Source organism: Bicyclus anynana, chromosome 19 (assembly GCF_947172395.1).
Source record: "Bicyclus anynana chromosome 19, ilBicAnyn1.1, whole genome shotgun sequence".
Lineage (NCBI taxonomy): Eukaryota > Metazoa > Arthropoda > Insecta > Lepidoptera > Nymphalidae > Bicyclus > Bicyclus anynana.
The window spans coordinates 14579166-14607015 of record NC_069101.1 but is presented as its reverse complement, the minus strand read 5'-3'; the positions used below and the strand labels follow the sequence as shown (position 1 = coordinate 14607015).

The 27850-nt window shown below is 37.4% G+C and overlaps 1 protein-coding gene across 2 annotated transcripts in view; it reads right to left on the bottom strand.

Moving 5' to 3' along the window:
* LOC112044077 (stress-activated protein kinase JNK) overlaps positions 1–27850 on the bottom strand; it is a 116658-nt gene that overhangs the window by 53064 nt on the left and 35744 nt on the right. For both annotated transcript variants that reach the window (XM_052887239.1, XM_052887240.1), the window contains exon 2: positions 9518–9547. The gene's annotated coding sequence lies outside the window, so the exon portion shown is untranslated. The remainder of the gene's footprint in view (positions 1–9517; positions 9548–27850) is intronic.

The following is a 27850-nucleotide window of genomic DNA, read 5'->3' as shown; positions in this document are numbered from 1 at the left end:
GCTTTTACGGCTAATCCAATAAACCGATTATTTTTCTTCATCAATCGAGAGCTAACTTATTATCTATATTCTAATGAAAATGAGATTTACGCGGATGAAACCGAATTACGTCCGATAGTATTTTAAGTCTACTTTTAAAAAACAATTACTGTGACTCTTACCAACATTGATTTAAAAAAATTCGTGCTTTCAACATTTCAAAGGTGCTTGTTTACTATTCTTACTTGAAATTATTCTTAGTTAAACAAACGAATTGTGTTTGGTTAATAACTGAAAATTAGACTCAAAATATTAAAGGCACAATCACAGTACTGAATTTCAAACAAGCTCGCCTAGTAATTGGCAAAATGAAAAAAAAAAAATATGGTCGAGACTCAAGGCACAGCAGACTTTCCATTTTCAAAAGTACCTCTACCAATTTATTTCCAGGATTCCTACTCTATGAGTGGACACTTTATGCACTCAACTTATGTACTTGTAACGGCATATTTACGTGTCCACACATCCTCATGGAAAAATGAGCCTTATATCTTAAAAATAGAGGTTATAATTGTAAATTTACATAAATATCAACAAACGAACGTGTATTGAGAACTCTCAATTCGATATGTTGCGCCCCAACCCTCTCGACAACCCCTTGACAGTCCTTACCATCTTATCCACTAGTTATGTGCAGTAGATAGTTATTAAGTATGAGTGGTTATTAGGTTTTTGTGCAACTTTTAATGGTCTGAATCTGAAATTTATAGAGGTGTTGGTTCTATTGGGAATAATCTATCTAGTCAATAGATGCAGCCATCATTCTTGTCATCATTCCACGTGGGCATGATTTGCAGAGTTATTAGGATAAGTTAGCTTAATTTCCATAAGTATAATTTCTCAATAAAAATCAACTACAATGAGAGTATGCAAAAAGAGCCCGTCACACTTTGTGGAAAACATTATAAAGAAAGAATAAGTTATTTAGTTTGCTATTTTCTGCGAAAAAGCAACCACTTGAATATTGTAAAGTAATCCTACATCTATCATCCACAATCGTCGATTTCCCGAAAACGCAGAGAATTTTGTGTTAAATCAAACGCCGCCTTTTATTTCTTATATTTTTTTAAATAATATTTGCCATATCTCTTAAATATGCCCAACATTTCCATTCCCCTCCAACTAAAGAAAGATCTCCGGGAAAAACTGTATTAGGAGTGAGTACAACCATAGAAAAACAGGGCGGGGATGGAACCACCACAAAAATTAAGACATGGTTATAGTAATACACTTACAAATTTTATCTGAACGCGGTTACAACTAATTTCGCTATTCTGTAACGATGTTTCTGGAACTCGACAGAGTTTATTTATCTCTCAATCTATAGTGTATATATATATGGGATATATAGAGACGAATTTCAGTCTTATCCGTCGAGCTAAAGAAACATCGTAACAAAATAACAGCAGGCTGATTCTGGAACGATGTTTTGTATAACTCACAAGTGCGAGTTTCGAATTCACCTCTATGTCTGTCTAACATAATACTATAGAAAGAGAAAGATAAAAGTGAATTAAAGCTCCCACTTGCGAGTCATACAAAACATTGTCACAAAATAGCCCTCCAGTATGGACTCCGCAATCACTTTATGAGCCAACATATGCACGGCCTCACTCAAGGGTCCTCTAACTGTCTCACCCTTTGCCGAGTCCTCGTGTTATCCTGCGAGGCAGTTGGCGTGTTTGAACACGATCGCAATTCGGCTTTTGTCTTGGCGATTATGTCATCGTCGCATCCTCTATGATGAGCTTTTATAAGCGGCTTTAAAAAAGTAGGTTCCGTATTAGATCAATGATGTGCTATTCTGTAACGATGTGTTGTATAAATCGCAAGTGCGAATTTTGAATTAAATTTTACTTACTCTATAGTATCGTGCTAGACAGAGAGAGATGAAGGTGAATGCGAAACTAGCACTAGCGAGTTATAAAAACATCGTTACTGAATAGGCCTTCTTTGCTTTTACGCATCTCGGCCGAAGGCTGCATAGGCAGAGCAATGCAGTCCACGGCTGGCTATGTGGGAGTCGCTGAACTGGCCAGAATACCCACAATACCCATAAAAATCCAGCAGGGCTTCCTACGTTCTGTTGGGATGATTATTGAATAACTCTAGGTACTGTATGTATGAGTTGAATTTGGAAATCCATGCAAGAGGCTTATAACCAGCAGTGGACGTCTATCAGCTGATAATGATAATGATAATGATGATGATGATGATGTACGTACTAAATTTCAAATATAAAGACATACAGCTTTAGCTTAGAGCCACGAGTGAACAAATTCGCTTGTATTACATAAAAACTCACTGCATGCCAAGTATAATGTATTGCGCGAAACAAAGCACTGCAGGGAGAGCTGGAATGTGATTCCTATCGCAGGCGAGTGTATGACGTCACAGTGAGTATGACGTCAGAGTACACTCAGTCTCAGGCTCGGCTGGTTGCGCAACTCGACTGCAGGCGTTACATAAAGCCCACAGGGATACACTCTGACACTTGGAATGGAACTCGGATTATTCTTGTGTTGTTCATGACATACGCCGTGAATGTTGATATGGCAAGACTTCTTCCCTTTCTTGGGGTTGTTTAAGATCCCCGGCACGAAACTTATCTATACTAATATTATAAAGCTGAAGAGTTTGTTTGTTTGAACGAGCTAATCTCAGGAACTACTGGTCCGATTTGAAAAATTATTTCAGTGTTATCGAAGAAGGCTATAGGCTATATATTATCTCCGAATTCTTACGGAAACGAAAACCATGCGGGTGAAACCGCGCAGCGTCAGCTAGTACGAACATAAAAATTAAAATTAAACAAAATGGCTAACAATGAGTAAGTATTTACATACCAAACCAAACATAAAGCCTCAATAACTCAACGATTAGAGCGGTCGGATTCATCACGTTGGGTGGTTCGATCCCCGCCCCGTTGGTATATTGTCGTACCCACTCCTAATACAGTCTTTTCCGACTAGTTGGATAATGGGAATACTGGTTAAATTAAAAAAAAAAGATATGACAAATATACTTTTTTATAAAAAAAAAGTCAGACTTTTGGACTTGGAGTTTATTAAATCAGTTTGTACGGTCAGTGGCCACAACGACCAGGTTAACTGAACAAACCATATGGGCCCGGCCAACCAGTATTGCGCGTTCAAATTATCAACTGGCTCTACGATCAGTCGTTGTCGTAGCCACTACGGCCAACGACTAGTTTTGGTCGCATAGTGTACAAGGACCCTAAGGTCGTTCGCCAGGCGCGGCCGGTCACGCCCAGACGGAATATTTACCACGATTTATGGGTTTTGAGCTCGCCACGCCAGTTACACGCTTGTGCGATGCATTCCATAATGTAATAAACATCACTGTCTAGCCGCTTGAAGATGATTGTCAGAGGAATAGCATAGTTTTGGATGGTCGTTTAGCGTTAATTTGATAAGCAATATCTACACGAGGCGAGAACAAAAGCTAGTTTATCTACACAAGTAGATAGGCATCATCATTAACAACTCATATTCAGCTCACTGTTGAGCACGAGTCTCCTCTCAGAATGAGAAGGGTTAGGCCTTAGCCCACCACACTGGCCTAATGCGAAATGGCAGACTTCACACACGTAGAGAAGAAAACTCTCAAGTATCCAGGATGCAGGTTTCTTCACCGATGTTTTTCCGTCACACAACTGTAAAGTTGGTGGTGCAAGCCCCGGACCGGATTCGAATCTAGGCCTTCTGAATCGAAGGCAGAGGTCATATCTACTATCCACGTCTCACATACAGACAGGCATGTCCAACCTGAACTATGGACGAACCAATGTTAAATTAACAAAGTGAATTAATTAAACATGATGTTATATTTCTTGTCCAAGATTTGCTTGAAACAATATTTTAAGGTTTTATATAAATGCTCTAACCTCAAAATTTCTTGTTTACTTTAGGGAGTTCCTACACCATCTTCCGAATCCATCATCAGATCAAGTCAATTATTATTGCATTGTCACTATAAATATACGACTACGCCATATTTGACCTACACATTCTATGTTATATAAAAGACTAGCCGACGCCCCGCGGTTTCAGTCGTTTAGTTCCCGTTGCCGTGAGAATACACGGATGGAATATAGCCTTGACACTCGCAAATAACGTGGCATTTTAGTAGTAAAAAATTTTCAGAATCGGTTCAGCTGATACCCAAGTATACATATACCCTTACAGTACCACAAACTTTACTATTAGTATTATATAATATGAACGACGTTATACGTGTCAAATGCCACGACACACTACACTGCACACTGCACTAGTAAGAAGGCGGCGCAGGCGTGCGAGCGGCGAGTAATGAACTTGCAGCAGCTCACAAAGGACGGAACGAGGCCTACAATAAAGGAAATGTCGTCTCACGGCAGAGCGCGCCCTAGTTTCCACTGCTCAATATCATAAGGATATATTGTGCTCGCGAAAGCCTTTCTCGTTACGAGCCTTTAAAGCGAAATGCGAGAATCGTTACAATAGGATTTTACTTTCGTTTATTAAGGAAGAGAGAAAAGGTCAAAAGTGCTCACTAAATCCTACAGATAGCAAAATAAGTACAATAGTAATAAATAGTTCACTCCAATCACGCGTGCTGATCTTTATCAAAAGGATCAGTGAACAGAAGACAGATAAAGAAATTGGAAGAAGAAAGGTGCGAATGGCAAAATTGATTCAAATGGACAATCTTAGAACAGGTTTTTTCTCGAAAGACATTGCGATAAATTAAGTCTGAAATTTAAGGTTATAGGTTACTTAAGGTATTAATCGTTTTGGAAAACTTTATTAATGTGCCGAGGAAAAGCTTTCGCAGCTTTTCTTGAAGGTATTTTCATTCAATTATTTAGAAAATTGAACGTTTAGCGATCAATCTCGCAGCACTCGCATCCATTAACGCCTCAATAACTCAATATATTCACGGTTGCTCGTCAAATCCGAGAGGACTTAGGTTCGATTTATTGAACTATGTGATGTCTACTACTGGTCGATTACAGGCTTTACGCTGCGTTACAGAGAAAAGAGGAGATCACTAATGCTTAAGACAAAAGTTTCTGAAAACTGATACTTTTCTTAAGAAATGTATACTCCGTGACATCTTGTCTGAGATCGACTGCATAGGAAACAAATTACAAGAATAGAGAAAGCAAAAAAGAGTTCGCTGCACATTATGGTTAATTATAAGTCCTTAGAAATATAAATAGTAATAAAAGAAATAGAGGGTTGCTTTGAAGCATCAAAATGCTGCACGGTTATGTTGATTAGATAGTCTAAAGAAGGAGGTAGTTATAGTCCGTATGTCGAAAATACCTGGTCAATCAGCAAAAGTTGTAAAATATACTAGTACAAAAACGGTACTTAAGTATGGTTTTTTATGGTAGAATTAGTATTAAGTATGGTTTTTGTATGGTAGAATAAGTATAATTAGAAGTTATTACTAATTCTACTACTAAACAAACGCTATAAGGGTTTTCCAAACGCATCTTAAGTTCAAGAAGTCCACAACAAAAAATCAGCTATACTCGTAATCTTTTTCCGTTTCCGCTGCCGCTCGTGGTACGTGAACACCCACTGATTTCATTATTCCATGCGGCAATTTCAATTTGGCTACATCGTGGAGTTAACAGTAAATACTGTCACAGTGCGCTCGACCGAGCGGAGCTGCAATATACAGCAAATATAGAGCAAACCCATGTTCATTGCAATACGACCTTACATACCATACTGACCGTTGTATGTGTGGCGCCACTGTTAGCGATAATTAACCAATTGTTGTCGCCTATATTGGATCACGAATTTACGATAAAGTCGTGGCAGAACTGTTAGCGAAAGTTTAACTTTATATTTTGTCTATTGGAGCACGTACGAGTACCTACTGATTATAGACATACATGAGTTACAAATAAATCAAAATTCGTTTATTTCTAGTCGGCTTAGCTTACTCGCACTACTGAAACCTATAGTGGGACTACTTGTGAAAACTCTACCACGGGTTCGTAAGGCAGCTTCTGCTAAAAGCCAGCAATAAACTCAACAGTTCCTCTTTTAAAATTATCATTCTTTACAATATTTATTATATTTACATAATAGTACATTATGATATAAGTGCGGTAAGTTGAAAATTACAGCCGAGGCGATATTGCCAAGCTCGAGCCGAAGGCGAGAGCTTTAAGGAAGCAGAGGCTGTAAATATTATCAAAGCGCACGTATATCATACGACGTTTTAAAACACATTTGCGATGAAACACATTTTGAACACATTTTCTGAAAATTAACTTGCATCTTTGTTCTTTGCCTGTTTTCCATAAGATGCATATGATGACATTTTGGACACGCTTGTCATTTTCACACAGATAGCCAAGTGCGAGCATTTGTTAGGCAAATGCACCAAAAATATTGAAAATTCTGTGCGAGGAGTATGAGGGATATAAACTATTTCTAACTACTTATTTATTCGTATTTTTAGCTGACTTGACTAGACTTGAGTGCTGGACATAATGTAAAATATTATAGAACGAATAAATAAGAGGAACTCTCCCGCCAGCAGTAGCACTGCACTCCACGCCGACCAACGAAGCGACCTATTTGCCTGGACGCTACAGCTAATATAAAATGTATCGTAAATGTAACCAAGCATGTACGGACTACCCTCCGCATGCAGTGTATGTGTATGTTTATACTTGAAACTATGTAAAAGGTTCGAAATGACATCATAATAATAATCTCTCGACCGAATTTTATTTTTTATTTACCTACTTATTTTATGTTTTTCGGCCACGGCGGCCAATCTCATGTTGAGATTAACCATGTACGCAGGAGATATTACAGTGCACAAGTGTGTGCCCAAGCACAGGTGCACTCTCTGTTCCCTCAGTCTCATAATCCGATGGGATGGCACACGACACGTCCGGTGAAAGATCAGGCGCAGGACCGACGGCTTTACGTGCTCTCCGAGGCACGGGGCGACTAACACCGCCAACTTCCCATCTCCAGGCTGCCATTAAGATTTCTCTTGTAAGAAACATCCCGATAAGGTATTTTTTTTGTTGGCCTGACCCGGTATTCGAACCCTAGATATCATTACATGTAGCTGAACCAGCTAACCACGGGACTAATGAGGCAGAGCAGAAATGACATCATAGCGTCCCCCTAACTAACCTTGTTCATGGTTAATCTATCTCAGTGTGCCTAACAGGCGACCAATGAAGAGAAATAGGCAAAATGTCGTCCAATGGCGTCGGAGTTGTCAGTCTCATTTCTTTCGTACCAACACAATGAGAGAGATAGCGGTTTTTCCAGTCGCGCCGCCATTGGTTTAATTTTTTTTATCTCTTCACGAGATTATCTCTTTGATCGAATGTTAGTGATACAGGAAGTCGGTTTTACTTTGAATGTAGTAGTAAGTTGACACAAAAAAATCTAGTAAAGTTCCTGAGGTATTTATGAAAAACTGAATTTCATAAGAAGGAAGTTACGGGCATCTGCTTGTTTCAACCAAAATAGAACACTGAAAACAAATCAAACAGAAAACCTCTTCTTGAATAAGATTCCGACGAATTGGTAACTCCTCCTTTTTTTGAAGTCGGTTAAAAAATAATCGAAATGAACAATGCCAAGTTTAGTCAAAGGAAACTAAGGAAAAAGTGTATAAACATCGATAAGCACTATTCGATGTTCTTACAACTAGATTGTGGGAGTTTCAAATTCGTTTCTCTCTCCTCTGTTTAATACAATAATTTAGATAGAGACGAATTCCAGAACTACACTGAATAGTGAACTTAAATGAAAAAAATAATAAAATAAAAAGATCAATAACTGCCAACGTTCAGAGTTAAAGTTTCAAGTATCAATAACAGTTAGAAGTGCCCAATAACAAAATTCAATTCTGGTCCTCACTGCCTCGCACTCATATTGCTCAGTTCTACAAAACGAAATCCACTAATTCCGAGATAACTTTAATGAAGTCCCACATTCGATTCCATACGAGCAGTCCTAAAGCTACGTCCACATCTGAAGAAAAATAATATTTACTAGAGTATAGGAAGTGGACTTATAGAACAGGCTCTGGCTTAGCTGTAGAGCCGCCTCGATATCGATCCTAAGGAAGGACATAGGTAAGATGTAATTTTTCGCTTTTTACAGTAATGCATCTTTAATCAATTGAATTTCTTGTTAAAAATATTTTATGGTCAAAGTTTACGTTCGCTTTTTTGTTGCAATGAATAGATCGACAATATCTTTTTTTCTTCAAGAGATATCTCGTGGCTCGCATACTCTAGGTCAAATCAAATCAAAATTCATTTATTTCTATTAGTTTACAAGCACTTTTGAAACGTCAAGGTTCACTATATATAAAGACTCTACCTCCTGAAACTCGTACTATAAGGGAGGCCTATCCCTCCACTAACTCAACGAGTCGCAAAGCTGAAGTGGTCGGGGCACATAGTTCGAAGAGCCGATGGACGTTGGTCGACCCCGCACCAAGTGGACTGACGACATCAAGCGAGTCGCAGAGGTTCGCTAGATGCAGGCTGCTCAGGATCGTGATGTTTTTAAGTCCCTACAAAAGATGTCCTGCAGTGGACGTCCATCGGCTAATATGATGATGATGATGATGATCCCTCCATTGGGTCGTTAATATATACCGATTATGATGACAACAATGTATGATGTTTGTTTCTACATACACAGTAAGTAAGAGAGTTAAATCCAACGACTAAGGTTAAGTTGTGGACATGCCCTTACTCTCCCGACACCGTCTGCAGTGACGCGCAAAACTCCAATTACGTTTTGCGAAGTCAGTTCAAAACGTGCTCATCCATTTTGAACTCTAACCCCTAAGCAACACGAGCTACGTATTGTGTGTAGGGAAAACGTTTATTAATATGAGACTTCCGTTTGTTTCGGCAACAGCGATCAGGGTTCGTTGACCCTAATTTTCGGCAAACATCCCACGAGATTTGTCTCATTGTACTTCGGGAATTATTTTGAGGAAGCTCGGTTAGAGCGGTCGATTATTTTTACTTAATACATACAGACGCCTCGCGGATTCACCCGCCTAATTACCGTTCCTGTGTGGATATGGGGATAAAATATAGCCAACTTTAATGACACTCACAAATAACGTGGCTTTCAATTGGTAAAAGAATTTTCTAAATCAGTTTAGTACATCTAGATATTACACCTAACGCCACAAACTCCTACATTTTTTAGTTATTTCTGTAAATTATATTTAAAAGTATAATTATTTTATATGTATTTGTAAGTAATGTATTGTAGGTCAGAAACGGAACGTACTGGGATCAAATACTGTATTTTTTAAATCTTTCTATTAGATATCTTTAGACAACACAAAATAAACTGTAAAAATTTCAGTTATTTTTTTTCAATTTCAATTTGTTAAATGAATATATTATTAGAAATATGTACATATACGAGTATAATAAAAAAATACTTACCAAAGTAATTCTGTGTAACCCTGAGTATATCTGAAAAAAGAAAATATTGTCTGTTAAATAAAATTATTTTATACTTCTTACCGAAAAATAATAAATTTACAATTCTTATATTATATCCTTGACGCTATATACTTCTTTGTACTCTAGTAGGACTAGAATAGTCCTACTAGAGTACAAAGAAGTACACAGGGCAGGGTTTCATCCAGAAAACAGCTACTGCTTCTGAGGGATCTACAACATGTAACCAAGTCGCGGGAATAGGGATGATGACAGTTTTTTAAATTGTATATAAATTAAGAGTATAATAATAGCAAAGCAATTTTGTAAAAGTAACAGGGTATCTGCGATCATTACTTTCGGAGCTATAGGGATTTAAAGGGTCAGATTTGCGGCGCTGCCGCGGATCCCTGAAAAACGCTCCATACAAAATGGCATGATTTAGTGACGTCGTTGGCTCGCTGATCGTTAGGTTTGTATGGGCGGTCAAACAAAATTACTAATATCTTTGTTATTTGTGCGTTTATTTTTATAGTTCATTTATTGAAAAATGTCACATTTAATGTAAGGAAGCTGAAACTGTATGAATTTTCATTTAATTACGATAAAAGATTTTTAATGGATTTTGAAATATTATTATCTCATTTATTTTGCAAATATCCAGACAATCGTTGATTTTTATGTATAAATTAGTTAACATTGACCTTATTTACCCGAGTATCATAAAAATCAATACATTCAAACCTAGTCATCATCTCCATTATTATTTTTATTCTTTAGAAATATTAATACTTGTACAGTAACAGCTGTAATCAAATAACACTGTAACAAAATGGCTAAATAACCAATAAATAAAACCTAGCGCATCACAAATAGTTAATCACATTATAACAAAGTTAACAAGTCAAGAAGTATCTCACAAAGGCAGACAAGCAGCTCAAAGTTACCTATCAATAGGTATATTGGACAGATAAAGTATTGACAGAAAAAAGTTTCTCCGACTCTCGAGCATGACTGCTTTGAAACTTTGAAGACTTTACGGTTCGCTCGGATCTTTATATTTATTTCGCAGGCGGAATGAAATTCTTATATGTGAATAGTTTGTTCCGTCCGCTTTTTTTTTCAGAAAAGATCGTGTCTATGGTTTATATATTTTATCTTTATATGTCAGAAAACAATGCTATTTTATACTAGAGATAGGGTGTTAGCCCATGAAAACTGATTCGGACAAATGTGGAAAATTGACTTCATTTCATTTAGTCGCGTATTAAACAACGAACGTTATTTAAACAAATAATACCTAAATACCGTCTACAATTTCGAGTTGTGTCTAAGAAATACTATATATACATAAATATATGGAATTATAGACGAAGTTGTGCATGTGTGCGCTCAGTGGTAAAGCTAAATTCGGATCAATTTTGCGGTGATTTTGTAGGGACGTACGGATAGTATTAAATTATCATTGTTCAAAAAAGCTATTTCGAGCAGTATGCCAGTATTCCCGTTTATCATTTCTAAGATCCTATTTCATAAAGATGGACTTAACGATCAACAGTATGGTCTATGGACTTAAATTAAAGTAAGTAATACGAATTGTTTAACCGCCTTGATTTAGTACGATCTAGTTTAAATAACAAAGAGGATTACCAAATTCAGAGGTCGTTTCATGGCTCAATCTATATTTTAATACCTCTATAATAGTTTCAGAGAGGCATCAATTTAATTGTTTCAAGTTGAACCATTTGAAACGCCTCTCAAATTTTATAGTAATGAAATCCCCTAAATCAAATTAATAGATTAAACAGTACAACCGATAATCTCCAAGCATCAACCGTACACTGTGACTTGGCTCATATCACTAATCTCTTGCTTATATTTGCCCTTACTCGTACCTCTCCTCTGAATATGTATGAGCTCATCATCTTGCATGTAAATTCGGCTTTGATGTGGCTCGGGTGGCAGTTGTCTGCTCTAATAATATCAACATGATCTGAATAAACTGATATAGTTTATTACCTTATTTTTCTCTTTACCTATTTTCTTAATACATTTATGAACTGTTCGCCTAAATGCGCGCCAAGACTTATCTCGTGAAGAGAAAATGACAGTCGACCAATAGCGGTCGAACCGGAAATATCGTTATTTCTCTCTTTCGTTGCGATGCGCTATTGTAATTTTATCTTCACGATATACGCCGTGGCGCGCATCTTATCGCATCAAACGGATTTTTTACTGAAATTCTACGGTAGATAAAATCCATTCGATGCGATTCGTAGTGGAAGCACTTGCATGACTTTCTATACAAAGAATTCTAAAATTCGTTTGATGCTATGCGTCCAATACGTATGATGCGGATTTGTGGACGCCTGCCAATAATTGGACTGGACAACGAATAAGTTAAAACCATCGATAATAAATAATGGATAGCATAGCTGGTATAATAAATGTTATATTAGGTATAAATAATGAAGAAATGGCATAATATGTTAGAACTATTATTAAAATTAAACCTATAAACCCTTGAGTAAATAAAATCTCATCTTATTAATAAAACGCTGTATCTATGACTAGCTGACGCCGCGCGGCTTCACCCGCGTGGTTCCCGTTCCCGTAGGATTACGGGGATAATATAAAGCCTTCCTCGGTAAATGGGCTATCTAACACTGAAAGAATTTTTCAAACCGGACCAGTAGTTCCTGAGATTAGCGCATTCAATCAAACAAACAAACTCTTTAGCTTTATAATATTAAGTATAGATTTTTTTAGTTTTTACTTTTTATTGACTTGCATTAATTGCTCATTATTATCAGCCCATTTATAAGTCCTACACAGGGCCAGGCCTTTCATAAAGAAGACGGATATGGAGCTAAAATTCATCAAGCTGCTTTAACGCGGCTTTGCGGGCTAAACGACACGAAATTGCATAAAGCTATCGCCTCATATCTAGCTCTGTAGGTAGAGTATACAGCCGTATCCAATTAACAGAAGCGGGTAGTCCGGGGCATAGTATTTGCGATTCCCTTTGTGACTCTCCGTATAAATTAATCGACATGATGGATTCGATATCTCTACCGTGTATCTCTCATGTGCTCTCGTGCTCTCCCGATTGCTATTGAATCCATTTGTACCGTGATAGCTTTTGATTTTACGTTTCGCTGGAAATTTTTAAATTTAATGGCTTGAAATCAATATGGAGGATGATTTTATGAAAATTATTTTTGCAGTTATCAAACAGTTGATAATTGTTTTTTTTATATGACTTTTTAAACACAATTAACAACAGATGTAAAATGAAACCCAATCACAAATAAAAGTGAAAGAGCGTTAGCAAAACACATTTTTTTTATAAAATTAACAATGCCTTTGTGAATGGTTGTCAATATTTTTTACATAAACACTAAACAGTGTTAATTTTACAAGCCTTCCCCTATATCATCTAAAATATAAATAATCTTACAATGAGAAAGAACTATATTAATGGTAAAAGAGAAAAGAATCTATGCTCGCAACTAAATTTTGAAAAAATAATAAATTAAACAAGCGTTCTTGATATAGTCTGTGTGTATTGTTATTTTAAACGTAGATACATTCCAAGTTTTATAAATAAATCAAGTTCTTTACAAATATTTTCTTTACGTATACTAAAGGTTTCACACAACAAGCTTTGTTTACTTCAGAATCTCGATATAAATAATAGTTCACGTGAAACGCTCGGTCATGCGGTGACGATAAAATATTTAACCCCTACGACGTAGCGGGCAATTCCTTGAATCATATTATATTTACATCCGTTGCCGCAACGTTGTGTGTCTGAATTATTTTTATTCGACAACTCAACCTATTCACACAATGTACTGTATGGTCTATAACGTCATGAAGATGTAATATTAAATCAGCGCTTTTGCCAAAATCCCAACTTTTGCTTTATACAAACTTTCCTAGTTATATGAAGCAAAAGCTGTGTGGTAGTTTATTTCAGTAAGATAAAACTACTAGTATTTACAAATCGCTTTTAGCATCGTCGCGCTACTAATTTTATTAATACACTAGCTGACGCCGCGCGGTTCCACCCGCGTGGTTCCCGTTCCCGTAGGAATACGGGGATAATATATAGCCTATAGCCTTCCTCTATAAATAGGCTATCTAACACTGAAAGAATTTTTCAAATCGGACCAGTAGTTCCTGAAATTAGCACGTTCAATCAAACAAACAAACAAACTCTTCAGCTTTATAATATTAGTATAGATTTAAATATTTTTTGGCTTTCTGTGTATAAACAAAATGTATCAACAATACATCGCAGAAACTAATCAAGGAAATTGTCATCGACGCAAAAGGTCTTTTAATGCTCAAGGAAAAATGAGAAACCAAATTGTACTAGCCAGAACTACTACGTTTTATAGATTTAGTTAATTTATTTCAACGTATGCCTATTTTAATAGTAAAGTTGTTCCAAAAATATTAATGAGCCACTTACTACTACTCGTACGTTAGAGAAACAAGCGTTGTTACAACCGACGTAAATATTATTTTGTTTAGAGAATAGCAACTAATGGTAAATGCTACATCGTAGACCGATGAAGGATGCAGAGAAATGGTTTCCGATACTGTTGAATTAATCATAACGCTCTCGAAGGTTCGATCTTTACTATTTCTTGCCTACGACTCCGCTCGCGGTTTTCAGGAGATTAGTATATATTCGTAAAGTTTATAGCCTCAATAGCTCAACAGTAAGCTTTTAGCAACTATGGTACTTCTGATGGGGTTGCTATTAATGATACACTTTTGTATGGAAATATCTTTATTGTTTAGTTACAAACGACCGGAATGCGCGAGCTGCGGAAAGTGACTATCGTATCGTATGCACGCTTTCCTCTACACTGTAGTTACAAAATTCATCGTCAGCGTAAACGAACCCCTACAGTATTCCCCCCCTATGCGGAAAAAAAATTTTTATTAAGTAGGTATACAAACAAACAAACAAAAATTTTCATACGGAATTATTACATTGTACAGAAAACATAGAATAGATAAAATTATCAAGTACGCAAACAATTACACAATACAATATTGAACAATGAGGCGTCAAGTTACATTATCCTGGAAAGTAACCCACCTATAGTGTTCACAAACTTTTTGCAGAATTACAATTATTACATTCAGGTACAAAGAATCTAATATTACATTCAAGTGAACTGGGTACAATAATGTTATCTTTACTTAAAATTATGCAAACATGATCTGACTTACTTTTAATTATTAAGCGTATTGGACTGCTGTTGCTGGTTGACTTTGTTTTTCAACCTGATTTGTGGACATCGCTGACATCATGGTTTTTTTAGTCCAATGTTTAATGGCAGTGTTGCATTTCTTGTACATGATGCAACCACATATTAGAAGCAAAAATATTAAAGTAATTACGATAATCAGTCCATAAGTTTCTATTTTATATTCCACTGCGCCATAATGTGCGTCATTAGCGCCGTTTTGGGCAATCACAATTTCTTTGTTTCCTTCTTGCTTGCTATACGTTTTACCCATTTTGTCTATCTGAATGACAAGTATGTATACGTTACTAAAGTAAGAGTATGACAATAAAATTTAAACATTCAAGTCGGTTTTTATTCGAGAAAAACGCTTAGTTGTAACCTACTTATCTTAATACTAAAGGTTTACATTCCATAACTGCGCGATGCGATTACTACTAACTATTCGTATATCTATATAAGAGAAACATAATAAGGAATATAATTGTTGTATCGCTTAGCTATATTAACGCTTATAATGTACGCGAGTCCTATTCAGCAAATCTTACTGGTGTTCTTATTAATCGGCCTGACCGTGATGTTCGGTGTACGGTCGCGGGTTTGACTCCTGTGTTGGGACTAACTGTTGGTTCGACCTTTTTAGGACTGTGTGACTTATTTTCAGAACAAATGCTTGTTTCATCGGGATCTTGCAAGATGTACGCGGGTTTTAGGCGATCAATCGAAATGCTGACCTGTTTCCCTGGCATCTGTATGACGTAAACCTTGGACCTTCTGTGTAGAACGCGGTATGGACCATCGTAAGGAGGTTTTAAAGGTTTTCGTACTGTGTCATCCCTGACGAAAACGTAGTTAGTCTTATCTAGGTTTGGGTGAACGAAATACGAGCGGGAGTTGCTGTGTCCTTCCGGTATTGGCTGGAGGAACTGTATGTGTTCTCGAATGTTTTCTACTAAACTATGAGGATCTGAAAATCCTACTTGAGTAGTATCGTAGAAATCTCCAGGCAAACGCAATGTTCGTCCGAATGCTAACTCAGCAGCTGATATGCCACTGTCGCTTCTACATGCTGCGCGTAACCCTAGCAAAACTGTGGGTAACTCCTCAACCCAGGACTTATCACTTAAGCGTGCCATCAGAGCAGCTTTTAGAGTCCTGTGCCAGCGTTCAACAGCTCCGTTAGCTTGTGGATGATATGCTGTCGTTCGTATCCTATTTATACCTAGTAACTTCATAAGATTTTGAAAAAGAGAACTTTCAAACTGAGATCCACGATCTGTAGTAATCTGTACTGGATTTCCGTATCGACATATCCAATTCTCGTACAAAACTTTCGCTACTGTATCTGCGCTAATATCACGAATAGGAAAAGCTTCTGGCCAGCGTGTGCAACGATCTATTACCGTTAAGCAATATCTATATCCATCTCGAGATGTTGGTAAAGTAATTAGATCTATATGAATATGAGCAAAGCGATCGACCTTAGGAAAGCGCTCTAAATTGGAAATTGTATGACGATCAATTTTAGCTCGTTGACAACTAATGCATGTCTTAGACCATTCATTGATATCCATATTCATGCTTGGCCAAAAATATTTTTGTGTAACTAGTTTCCGAGTAGCGCGTATGCCGGGATGGCTAAGATTGTGTATGCTTTCGAAAGCTGCACGCCTAAACTCTTGTGGTATATAAGGTCTAGCCGTTTTAGAAGATACATCACAATATACCGCTTTATTACAAGTCGGTAAAGAGAATTTCTTTAAAATTGCATTGGAGTTATTCGCGTTAGTCACGTAGGCATCGTTTTCTTGCAACTCTGCAATTTTATCGAAATCAAGAATTGTAGGACAATGGATTGTTTCTACACGTGATAATGTGTCGGCAACCGTGTTGCTATGTCCACTTATATGACGTATGTCTGTCGTGAATTCGCTGACATATAATAATTGTCTGACTCTACGTGGTGTTTCGTTTGATTCTTTACCTAACTTCGAAAAAGCGTATGTTAGCGGTTTATGGTCGGTATACACTGAAATTTGACGACCTTCGAATAGTTTTCGAAAATATTTTATTGACATGTAAATAGCTAACAATTCACGATCGTAAGCTGAATATTTCTGTTGAGCTGTGGTTAACTTTTTTGAAAAGAATCCTAAAGGTTCCCACACACCATGCACTTGCTGTTGTAAAACAGAACCTACACAAAAATCAGAACTGTCGGTCATCAAAGCGAGCGTCGTATCAGTCCGTGGGTGTGCCAATGTAGTAGCCTGTTTAAGACTTAACTTACATTGTTCAAATGCTTTACTCGCGTCTTCTGACCACTGAATTTTAGTTTTATCTTTCTTTTTTGTACTCCCGAGATATTTGTTAAATAGGGACTGGTACGAAGCTGAATTGGGCAAATGAGCACGATAAAAATTGATCATACCCGTGAATCGACGTAGCTCCTCCACTGTCTGCGGTTTCGGATACTCTATGATCGCTTGAACCTTATCGTCGGAGGGTCGAATTCCTTCAGGCGAAACATGGTAACCTAAATATTCTAAAGTAGCTTGACCGAACATACATTTTGAGAGATTTATAGTAATATTATAATTAGCTAAACGTTGAAATACTATATCTAAGTGTTTGAGGTGTTGTGTTTCGTCCTCACTAGCGATGAGTATGTCGTCTATATAAATGAAAACAAAATCTAATTCTTTAAAAATGGAGTCCATAAAACGTTGGAATGTTTGGGCAGCGTTACGTAGTCCGAATGTCATACGGGTGAACTCGAACAATCCAAACGGCAAAATTTGGGCAGCTTTTTCAACATCATTAGGCGCGATTTCGATACAATGGTAAGCCCTAGTTACATCAATTTTGGTAAAAATTTTCTTTTTTGCCAACATGTAGGTAAAATCCTGCAAACGAGGAATAGGATACCTGTCAGGTTTAGTAATAGCGTTGAGGCGACGGTAATCTCCACATGGCCTAATGTCACCGTTTTTCTTCTGAACTACATGTAAAGGACTCGCCCACGCACTTTTAGAGGGGCGACAAATACCTAGCTGTTGCATTTTTTCAAATTCTGCTTTGACGCGTTTATACCTATCGGGTGGAAGCGGTCTAGCCCGTGCATAAACAGGTGGTCCGGTGGTTTCAATACAGTGCTGTACCGAACTTGATGCTGTTCCCGTGAATGACATTGGCTTCGTAATGCTAGGAAATTTCAAAAGCAAATCGCGATATGGTTGATCTTTACTAACAGATAATATTGAAGGTTCACTTACACTTACTATTGACGCTATAACGTTTAAGTCTGTAACCCTATCAATGAGTTTTCGTGAGCCGACGTCAACCAGTAGTTTATGGTGACTCAAAAAGTCTGCACCTAAAATCGGTTGTTTTACGTCTGCTATTATGAAATCCCATCGATATGGTCGTCTTAACTTTAAATTTAATACTAATGATTTTATACCATATGTTTTAATCTCTGAACCGTTAGCGGCGTATAACTTGTAGTCGTTATGTTCTAATGAGTTACACTTTTTATTCACAGGTAACACTGAAATGTTAGCACCAGTGTCTATTAAAAAATGCATACCACTGTTGGTGTCTAGGATGCGAAGGCGGTTGCACGGTGAGATGGCACAGAGCTCCGCCGATGTCTGTGCCTCATTTAGTTTTCCGGCTGATTTTTCCACGCGCAGGGTTCCGTGCATTTCCGAGCTTTGCCGCGGAACCGGTTGTGATAGAAACAGAGCCAACCTGGTGAGTCCGGGGTGCGTCGCGGTTCTGAAGGATCGCGTGTCCGAGATGCTGAACGCGAACGATCGTAATTCCAGCGACGTGGTCTCGATCTTGATCTTGATCTTTCGAGCTCATTCACTTTCACGGTTAGTTTGGCTATTTCTGCCAAAATCCTATCCGTCTCGGTGGTTGGTGGTTGTGTAATCTCGCTTACGTTGTGTGTGGTGCGTGGTGTCATTTTGCTGTCACACAAGTCAGTCACTTCCCTTATTTATTGAATTTCCAAAAGCTCTGTGTTCACTAGGAATGTCGGTGGTCACCACTTTAGCAACTATGGTACTTCTGATGGGGTTGCTATTAATGATACACTTTTGTATGGAAATATCTTTATTGTTTAGTTACAAACGACCGGAATGCGCGAGCTGCGGAAAGTGACTATCGTATCGTATGCACGCTTTCCTCTACACTGTAGTTACAAAATTCATCGTCAGCGTAAACGAACCCCTACAAGCTTAACTTAACAGAAAGCGGTCGGACTCATCACCGGTAGTTCAATCCTCTCCCTGTTGGTCTTACATTGATGATATTTTGAAAAAATTGTTGGAGGGATTATTATTATAGTATAATCGATACTGAATCTGAATCGATGAAAAAGGTATTGAAAAATTGTATGGATAGTCCTTAATTTATATTAAAAAATAAATAATAATTTTATGTCCTTAAGATAGTAAAATATCAAAAATATATGTACTAGCAGAAATGTACTAAAATACTACCCCAAAAGGGTTAAAAGATTTACAGAATTTTTATTTACAGAATTCAATGAACACAGACAAAGTCGCAGGCGTTTGCGTAAGTCTAATTTTCAGTTTTCAACTAATTATTACGTTAGCTTTAGCGTTTTCTGTTCTATAATCACCATTAATCTACTGACCTGACGTTTCAAGTGCTTGTAAACTAAGCTAGTAAGCTAGTTGAAATAAATGAATTTTGACTTTGACTTCGATGGACAAAGGCCGCCACTACGTTGAACGTGGTTCGTGCCCTGCGAAGTGTTGCTCTATTTATAGGACTCTACAGGTGGAATTTTGACTTTGACTTCAATGGACACAGGCCGCCACTGCGTCGAACGAACGTAGTTCGTGCCCTGCGAAGTGCTGTCTTATAGGACTCTAAAGATGGTCAAACACATAACCTCTTTTTGTTAATTAGCAGTAGGCTAAAATATGGAGGTTATCTAGGTTAAGGAATGGACGTGTTTTACCAACAGGTAATGTTATACCCTGATTGCTCGCAGCCGTGCGCGGTCGGCAGGTTTTGTAAGATTTCGTGCACTTCTAAGGTACTCGTAGCGCTATTCTGTAACGATGTTTTTATAACTCGGTACTGAGTTTTGATATCGTTTTTACGTCTTTCTATCTACAGTGTTAAACAGAAACCGTTGGCTCAATTTATTATCTGAGGCACGGGGTTGTGAAGGTGAGAGAAGGTGGCAAATGCTCTACTTACTACTCTCTACTCACTTCGAAACAGGAGCAATGTTCATTATCGAAGAACAATGTCCAGTTACGAAGTTGTATTCAGTCGGATTTAGGCAAAGGTGATGATTGCTTCGTCACATTTTTTACCTAGAATAGCAATATTAATAACTAGCTGACGCCGCGCGATTTTACCCGCGTGGTACCCGTTCCCGTAAGAATACGGGGATAAAATAGCAATAGTCTATAGCCTTCCTCGATTAATGGGCTATCTAGCACTGAAAGAATTTTTCAAATAAAACCTGTAGTTCCTGAAATTAGCGCGTTCAATCAAACAAACAAACTCTTCAGCTTTATAATATTAGTATAGATTCCTAAATGAATCCCTATACATAATGAACTGTAAAGTAAAGCCTGCTTCTATTCAATATTTTAATTAAATCAATTCTGGCGTGGTATTCCCGTCTGCGACGGTACTACAACGTAATCCGCACACGAGCCGCATTACTGCACACTACGCTCAGCGCGCGGCGACGCGTGGAATTATTCACAGGCACGACCGCAGCGAGCGAGGTATCTCCTGTGAATTTATGTACAACTATACACATGCGACTTCCTATTGTATGAAAATCTTGGTAAAACATTTTTTTAGATGTACATCCGTTGTAAAGCCGAAGATAAGCGCGAATACGGCAAGAACTAATTGAAAAAAATGATTTTTTGTATTCTTCTTATGTTGCCACGATTAAATTTTTACTAATTTATTCAATGAATAGGCGACACTCGATTTCTACTGTTAATGCGTCATCAACTTGCTATTAAACATCTTTTTGTCTGTGTACTCGTAATACACAAAAGTAAACTTGTAAATGTAAGTAATGTAAGCCATAATAGCCCAGTGGACACGACCTCTGCCTCCGATTTCGGAGGGCGTGGGTTCCAATCCGGTCCGGGGCATGCACCTCTAACTATTCTGTTGTGTGCATTTTATGAAATTAAATATCACGTGTCTCAAGCGGTGAAGGAAAAACATCGTGAGGAAACCTGCATACCTGAGAATTTTCCTAATTCTCTGCGTGTGTGAAGTCTGCCAATCCGCATTGGGCCAGTGTGGTTTGATTATTGACCTAACCCATCTAATTCTGAGAGGACACTCGAGCTCAGCAGTGAGTCGAATATGGGTTGATAATGATGATGATAATGAAACTTGTACCTAATACCTCTATTCTGAGTACCTCCCGAGTCAGGTGTCAAAAATATCTTGCAACTTTTTGTCTAGCCGCTTATCGCTCGTGAGACTATTCACTTACACACCTTGAACCTGTAGTTATTTTAGTTTTAGTATGCAGAGACGAGACTGGAGTTAAGTGCGACAAAACAAGCAAGTCTTACATAATATCAACATAATTACACAGGACTATGTCTGGCCGCGGCTTAAGGGCCTTTGAAACGTAACATGATATGCGGGAGTATGGATACAATCTGTATGTATTAAAGGCTTTGTCTTGAGTCATGTACAACCCAAACTGGCCTAGTTTAGGAAACCATATTTTAACCATATATTAAGTATGTATGCAACATATTCAAAAATGTAGTGGAATTTCGGATTTACTAATCTATCTTAATGTATAGACCAGGCGCTGTGAGGTATTGAGTGTGCATAATCCGAGGACCGAATTCTGATGCAATGCAGATGACGATTCTGCGTGTTGCCAGGAGGTTTGTTGGTCTATTCTTTTGTTATACAGTATCCCCTTGGGTGTCAAGTATATGGACTGAACACAAGGTTTGTATCGATTTTAATGCTTGTTTTATTAAGAATATCAAATTTCTGATCATGACATTATCACACAAATAAAAAAACACAAGAAAGGTTAAAACAACATTTTTTTTAATGTATCACTCCGAAACTATGTACTTTATGAATTCAAATGAAACTTGGCACAATTTGGGCAAATACTACGAAGAAGGTTATAGGATACTTCATGTAGAGAAAATAATTAGAAAATAAATTAGTTATCCATTACGCGCAGCATAAGTGCTGTTTGTTCTGTTTCCATTACCTTTTCTATCTACAACACGTAGACTATAAAAATATTATAATTCGGTTACTTTACCATAATATTTCACCTGAACAAAACATAACTACTTCTGAAACCCGTTATCAACACCTGTCACGACTTGCCGCTTGTAACAAATGTGTTTCCGGCATTATCATTCGTTTTAGGAGCGTGGGGTAAGGCGCATCATTATTGTTCCGAATATTTATCGACTTGCCCCTTTTCACCCTTCTGCGCGAGAGAGATAAAACTATAAAACTTATCGCGCCCTCTCCTTCCGTTACCTGTGTAGAGTTGTGCGATTTGCATTTTTAATTAAGAAGCATTTTGAATTAAAGCACTCGGAACTGGAATGGACTTTACTTATTTCTTATGCTTCGTTTTCTTTCTCAAGCCGTTATTCGCATCCCGCTGTGAAAGAGTTGAAGTTGCCTCGCGAATGAAAAGTATCGTAACAATAATTTTTCTAAATTGCTGTTTTCTTGTTTTTGCTTACTTTTGTATTATTTGTGCCTGTCCGCATCCGTATCGCATTATTTCAAGAAAAGCTAAAAATAATAGCTCGACTGAAGAAATTATTTTCTACCTTAGTTTTTGAAGTATCGTCATATAGATTTGGTTCAGATAAAACTTTCGTCACATTTAAACAACAAAGAACAAGGAACAGCTTTCTCGCGCACAGAATTTCATTCGCAATTCAACGCGGGAATGCTGCCTGCGTGATGGTGAATTTTGATAAGTAAGATTATATATCCCTCAAAACTTCATAGAGCGACTCATAAACTCTATGGCTAATTGTATGAGAGCTGTGGTAGATGCCTATTTAGGCAACACGCGCTATTAAATGATACCTTTATTTGATAAAACAGGTTTTATATTCATAAATCAATTGCCTTTATCAAGGCGCATACCCGATTGTTAGGCGTAGCTCCATGACGTGTGGTATTCTGAATTCAAATTTTAAACAATACCATCGAAAAAGATGGTAAAATGTATCAGGTTTAAAAAAGCGTCAATAGTTTTTGTTCAATCTAGCAATCATATTTCGGTAGGGGCCATCGAAATCTAAACTCTAAGGTGGTTAATTTGTACCTTTTGTGTTCTAAGTTTTATCACAGAAAGCTTTACTACTTAATTACCTAAACACTGATTAAAATTAGCCGTGAAACGTTTCGTAATTATCGGACCACCTACATTATCGTCTCAGGCTCTAGGGTGGGGGCGGGCGGAGTGGTACAATTTACGAGGACAATTAAGGAGGGCAGCCGGAGTTGACACGGGGCGCGTCTGTTCCTGTCAAACGCACTGATAGTTGGTAGAACATCATGTTATTGAACTTTTTCTGTCGGTTACTAGCGATACGCGTTAGCTATACAGGGTGCTGGGAAGAGTTTACAATAACTCTGGCGTTATATTCTTTACCGAAAATTTATTAAAAATGTTCAAAGAACAGGGTAAATAATATTTCTTTTGTAAATAGATCTTAAAATTTGTCCCTTAGACGCATCCTTATAATCCTTATAATGACGTAGCCAAGTTTTACGTATTTTAAAATGCAAGGATAGATAAAGGCGTGTGTTACATGGAAAGTCGGATATATTAGTTACTTTATTTTAGTTTAAAAAAATATTAGTTATGCATGTTCGGCTCCTATAAATGGACTCATCAACACCTTGACGTTATGGGAATACTCCTGAGCACCCTGTATAAACATATTTTTTTTCAGTTTATTTATATAAAACTACCCCCCACGGTGTCATTCAAGTAGTTTTATTTCACATAGGAATACGCCGATAAAATATAACCTAGTTAACGTAGCTTTCAATTGGTGAAAGGATTTTTTAAACAGGTCCGGTCAAGCAGTTTCGGTGTCTATTCGTTTTTTTATGACTCGATAGTGGTAATTTCTGTTGTTTTCGAATTCGTCTCTACCTCTCTCTATCTACAAGAGACGATGTACAGAAAATATTTCGAGCTTCTCACACCGTCGAGTTACAAGATTATCCTTACAGAATAGCGCTGCTGATCTTGATTATTCTCTCACTTAACTAACCGAAACATATCGTTTATTCTGATTTGATGTTTTCTGTATTTATTGAATAAAAGATACAATAGAAATATATACAGGAGCTAATAAAGATATTTATTTAATAAAAGATATACAGACATTGGAAAATATAATATGAATAACATGTAGCAATAACAATAAAATACAGAATCTTATTGCTTCAATAGTTATTACAGTTTACAAAGTTCTAGATATTTGTGGTACGACGTAGACTACGCTACGACGTAGAACTCCGTAGCTATCTCAACTCTCAAGCATGATATTGATGTTCCACGTTTTTTTTTTTATTGTAAACAAGTTAGCCCTTGACTACAATCTCACCTGATAGTAAGTGATGATGTAGTCTTAGATGGAAGCGGGCTAACTTGTAAGGAGGAGGATGAAAATCCACACCCCTTGCGGTTTCGGTTGTTACTAAAATACCATCCATTAGCAGAACGGTCAGTAGCGCGATGTTTATTAATGACGACAGTGTGATCTTCGAATTTCGTCACTATCTTTCTCTGTCTATAGTAGCGTGTTAGACAGAGACAGATAGAAATTGACGTAAAAGTCATTGTCGAGTTATAAAAACATCGTTGCAGAATAGCTCATTGAGCTTATAGTAGCCCTTGACTACAATCTCACCTGATGGTAAGTGATGATGCAGTCTAAAATGGAAACGGACTAACTTTTTTGGAGGATGATGAAAATCTACACCCATTTTCGGTTTCTACACGACATCGTATCGGAATCGTACGAACGTATATTATATACTTGATACGAACTCGTATCAAGTGAATATATTATACAATGTATTGAATAACAGCGCTAATGTATTTACTCCTCACATAACTTTCAGTCCATTGTGAGCAGTCGGCCCGACGAGAAACACGCCACGACCTACATCGGACAAAAACTCTCATTTCATTGCGGCTACTCGGTACTTGCAACTCGTGAAAAACAATACAATTTCCCGACCCAATTTCCCTGCATGCGAGCGTACAGTTATTTGGGGAAACCTTCTTAATTGGCTTCGTTTCCACATCTGTTCGCACCGGCAGTTTCATTATTGTTACATACAAGACACGTAATAGTTACCTAGCCCTGATTTGTTAACTTGCGCTTGAGAAAATGAGGTCCAGAGTCCGATCAGGAGTTTTTCTTTTGCGTTATACGAGCTGGTAAACAACCATGAGGGTCAGATGATGTAAAGTGATCACCGGCAACAACAGTAGCACTTCTACAATGCCTTGCCGGCCTTTCAGGGATGATTACCCGCCCCTTTAATATGCAACTCCATATTAAAAAATAATTAGGTAAGGAAAGGGATCAGAGTGAGAAGTTTATTTATCTTAAGAATGCACACGCAAAGTGTGATATCGCTTCGCCTGTGCATTCTTAGGATAAGTGTTAAGAATTTCTTAGCGGCAACACGCGAGATTTGATAGAGTATTATTTTTTTATTTGTTATTTCATGTTGGCTGTTGATTCACCCGCAACGAAAATTTACGTGGTTAGGTGCAAACAATTTTTTGTCAAGTTTTGGATAGAAATTTATCAAGGGGTCCACCGGAACCAGTTAAATTTGAAAGTGGTCTACGAGAAAAAAAGTTTGGGAACCTCTGCACTAGACGAACATAAGAGTAAAATAATTACCCATTACCACTTACCCACCAAGGTAACGCCAGCTGCAGTATTTAAGACAGTCAACACTGCATATTTGTTCATTATGATTCTTAAAACTTTGTATCTTTTAACATCTTCGAAAGTGTTGATGCTCCCGTATTGTCATAATAAGAGGGGTTTTATTGGCTCTAGCCGCGTTGTCGTTATATTCACAGAAAATAACTTAATAAATTATTCATTATTTTATCCACGAACAACTCAATAAAACATCGCTTTTTTTAATTTACTAAAACGTATACAGTGTACCGTTTCACAGCTCTGAAATAAACAGAAATCCTTTTAGTTCTAAACAAATTTGTCTAAACTATAAAAAGCGCTGTAAAACTGGACTTTTCGGGTCAACCCTATCGTTTTGTCTGTGGCCAGTGCAGTCGATAACGCATAAAAAACCCCAGACCTATACATCAAAAATTATAGCTTCACGAAAGGAGCTTTGCATTGAGGTCATTCACCTTGTAAAATTTGAATATGACTGGTAACCGGGCATAATTGGAGGGCGTACATTCGCAGGAGCGTTGCCGAAATCGTCTTTGTTTTTTCGCTTACACAGTCGTCCGCCACGGTACCCAATTAGTGGTATTAAAATTGCTTTTTAATTCTTTAAAATTGCTTTGCACTGCAAGCTTATAATAAGTAATGTTAATTTGCAGTTAAGACTGTGCGCAGTAATCAGCTTTTTTAAACAACATGTTGAAATAAAGGTGATTTAATGTTAATTTCTTATTAAGACTGTGCCTAGTGCACTCTAGTGGCGAAAAGTGCATACAGGCCGATTTCTGCAAGGTTTTAAAAATCCATCCATACATACGTATTCTTGTTATGAATATGTATGGATGTGTGAGAAACTGGACTTGATACAAGTAGTATGATTTTCCTTTTCTTTGGAACGGCTTATTCTTCAAAATTACATTCTTCGCCGCTGACGCACACCAATAATGTTAAACAATTTCAAAAAAAGTTACTGGGATGTGTTTTTGTGAATGAGTTTTCTCAAATACTACTTATCTGATTTGGATAGGATTTTCGTCAATTACATAGGTACATAGTTTTCAAATATTAGTTTCTAAATTAACTTTATTAGTCAAGCTGATATAAAACAGATTACACGAATAAAATACACTTGTCTGTGTAGTATTATTATTAACTTCGTAGGCTGAGTCAAAGTTCAAAATCCACTCAAATAATAATTTATTTGAGTGTATTTCGTACTTTGAGTCAGCCTACGACGCTTGGAACTTTCATACTTCTCGCTTAAGTTTACCATTAGGGGTGAGGGCCCTGGACACTAACTTCAGCTATGCGACTAGTTGAGCTATTCGTATATTAGTTATTTTAGTTCTTCTGCCTCATCACCTTGTCCCATCCTAGGGTCTGACCAGAAATGAGGGGACTCCTTAATCCGGCCCTATCGCAAAATCCGTTCTTAGCGGACACTCTTCTTCTTCGGCCTCAACTTTTTCCGTTTATACGGGGTCGGCTTTCCTAATCATGTGGCGCCATTTTGTACGCTCCTTTGCGTCATTGTCTGTCATGCCCATATCTTTCAGGTCCTTACGGACCGTCGTTAACCACGTTGTTGGTGGTCTTTCCTCCCCCGATTCTTAGTAACCATGGAAAGGCACTTTTTTACGACATGGTCATCTGGTCTTCGCATCACATGCTTCTTAGCGGACACCTTCTAACTATAATCTACCTCCCTGCCGAATTTCATCTTTATACATCAAGCGGTTTTCGAGATTTCGTGATCTTTCACATTTTTAATATTTAAATAAACATGAAACTTTTTTCACAAATAAAATAATATTGACTTTGACTGGGTGGTGGTGGTAGTAGTTCACAGGGTCAGCTAGTTAAAAATAAAAAAATAAAGTAATTTTCTTGTATTTCTTAATAACCCAGCGAACACTTGAGGCGTACGCCTACACTCGCGCAATTTTCTGAGTCGCCGCCCACGGTACTAGTTATTTCAGAATGTTTAACAACTTTACAAATAAAAAGTTATATTTTTTTCATTTCACTTTATTCAGTTGTATTAAGAATTAAAAACACAACACTTT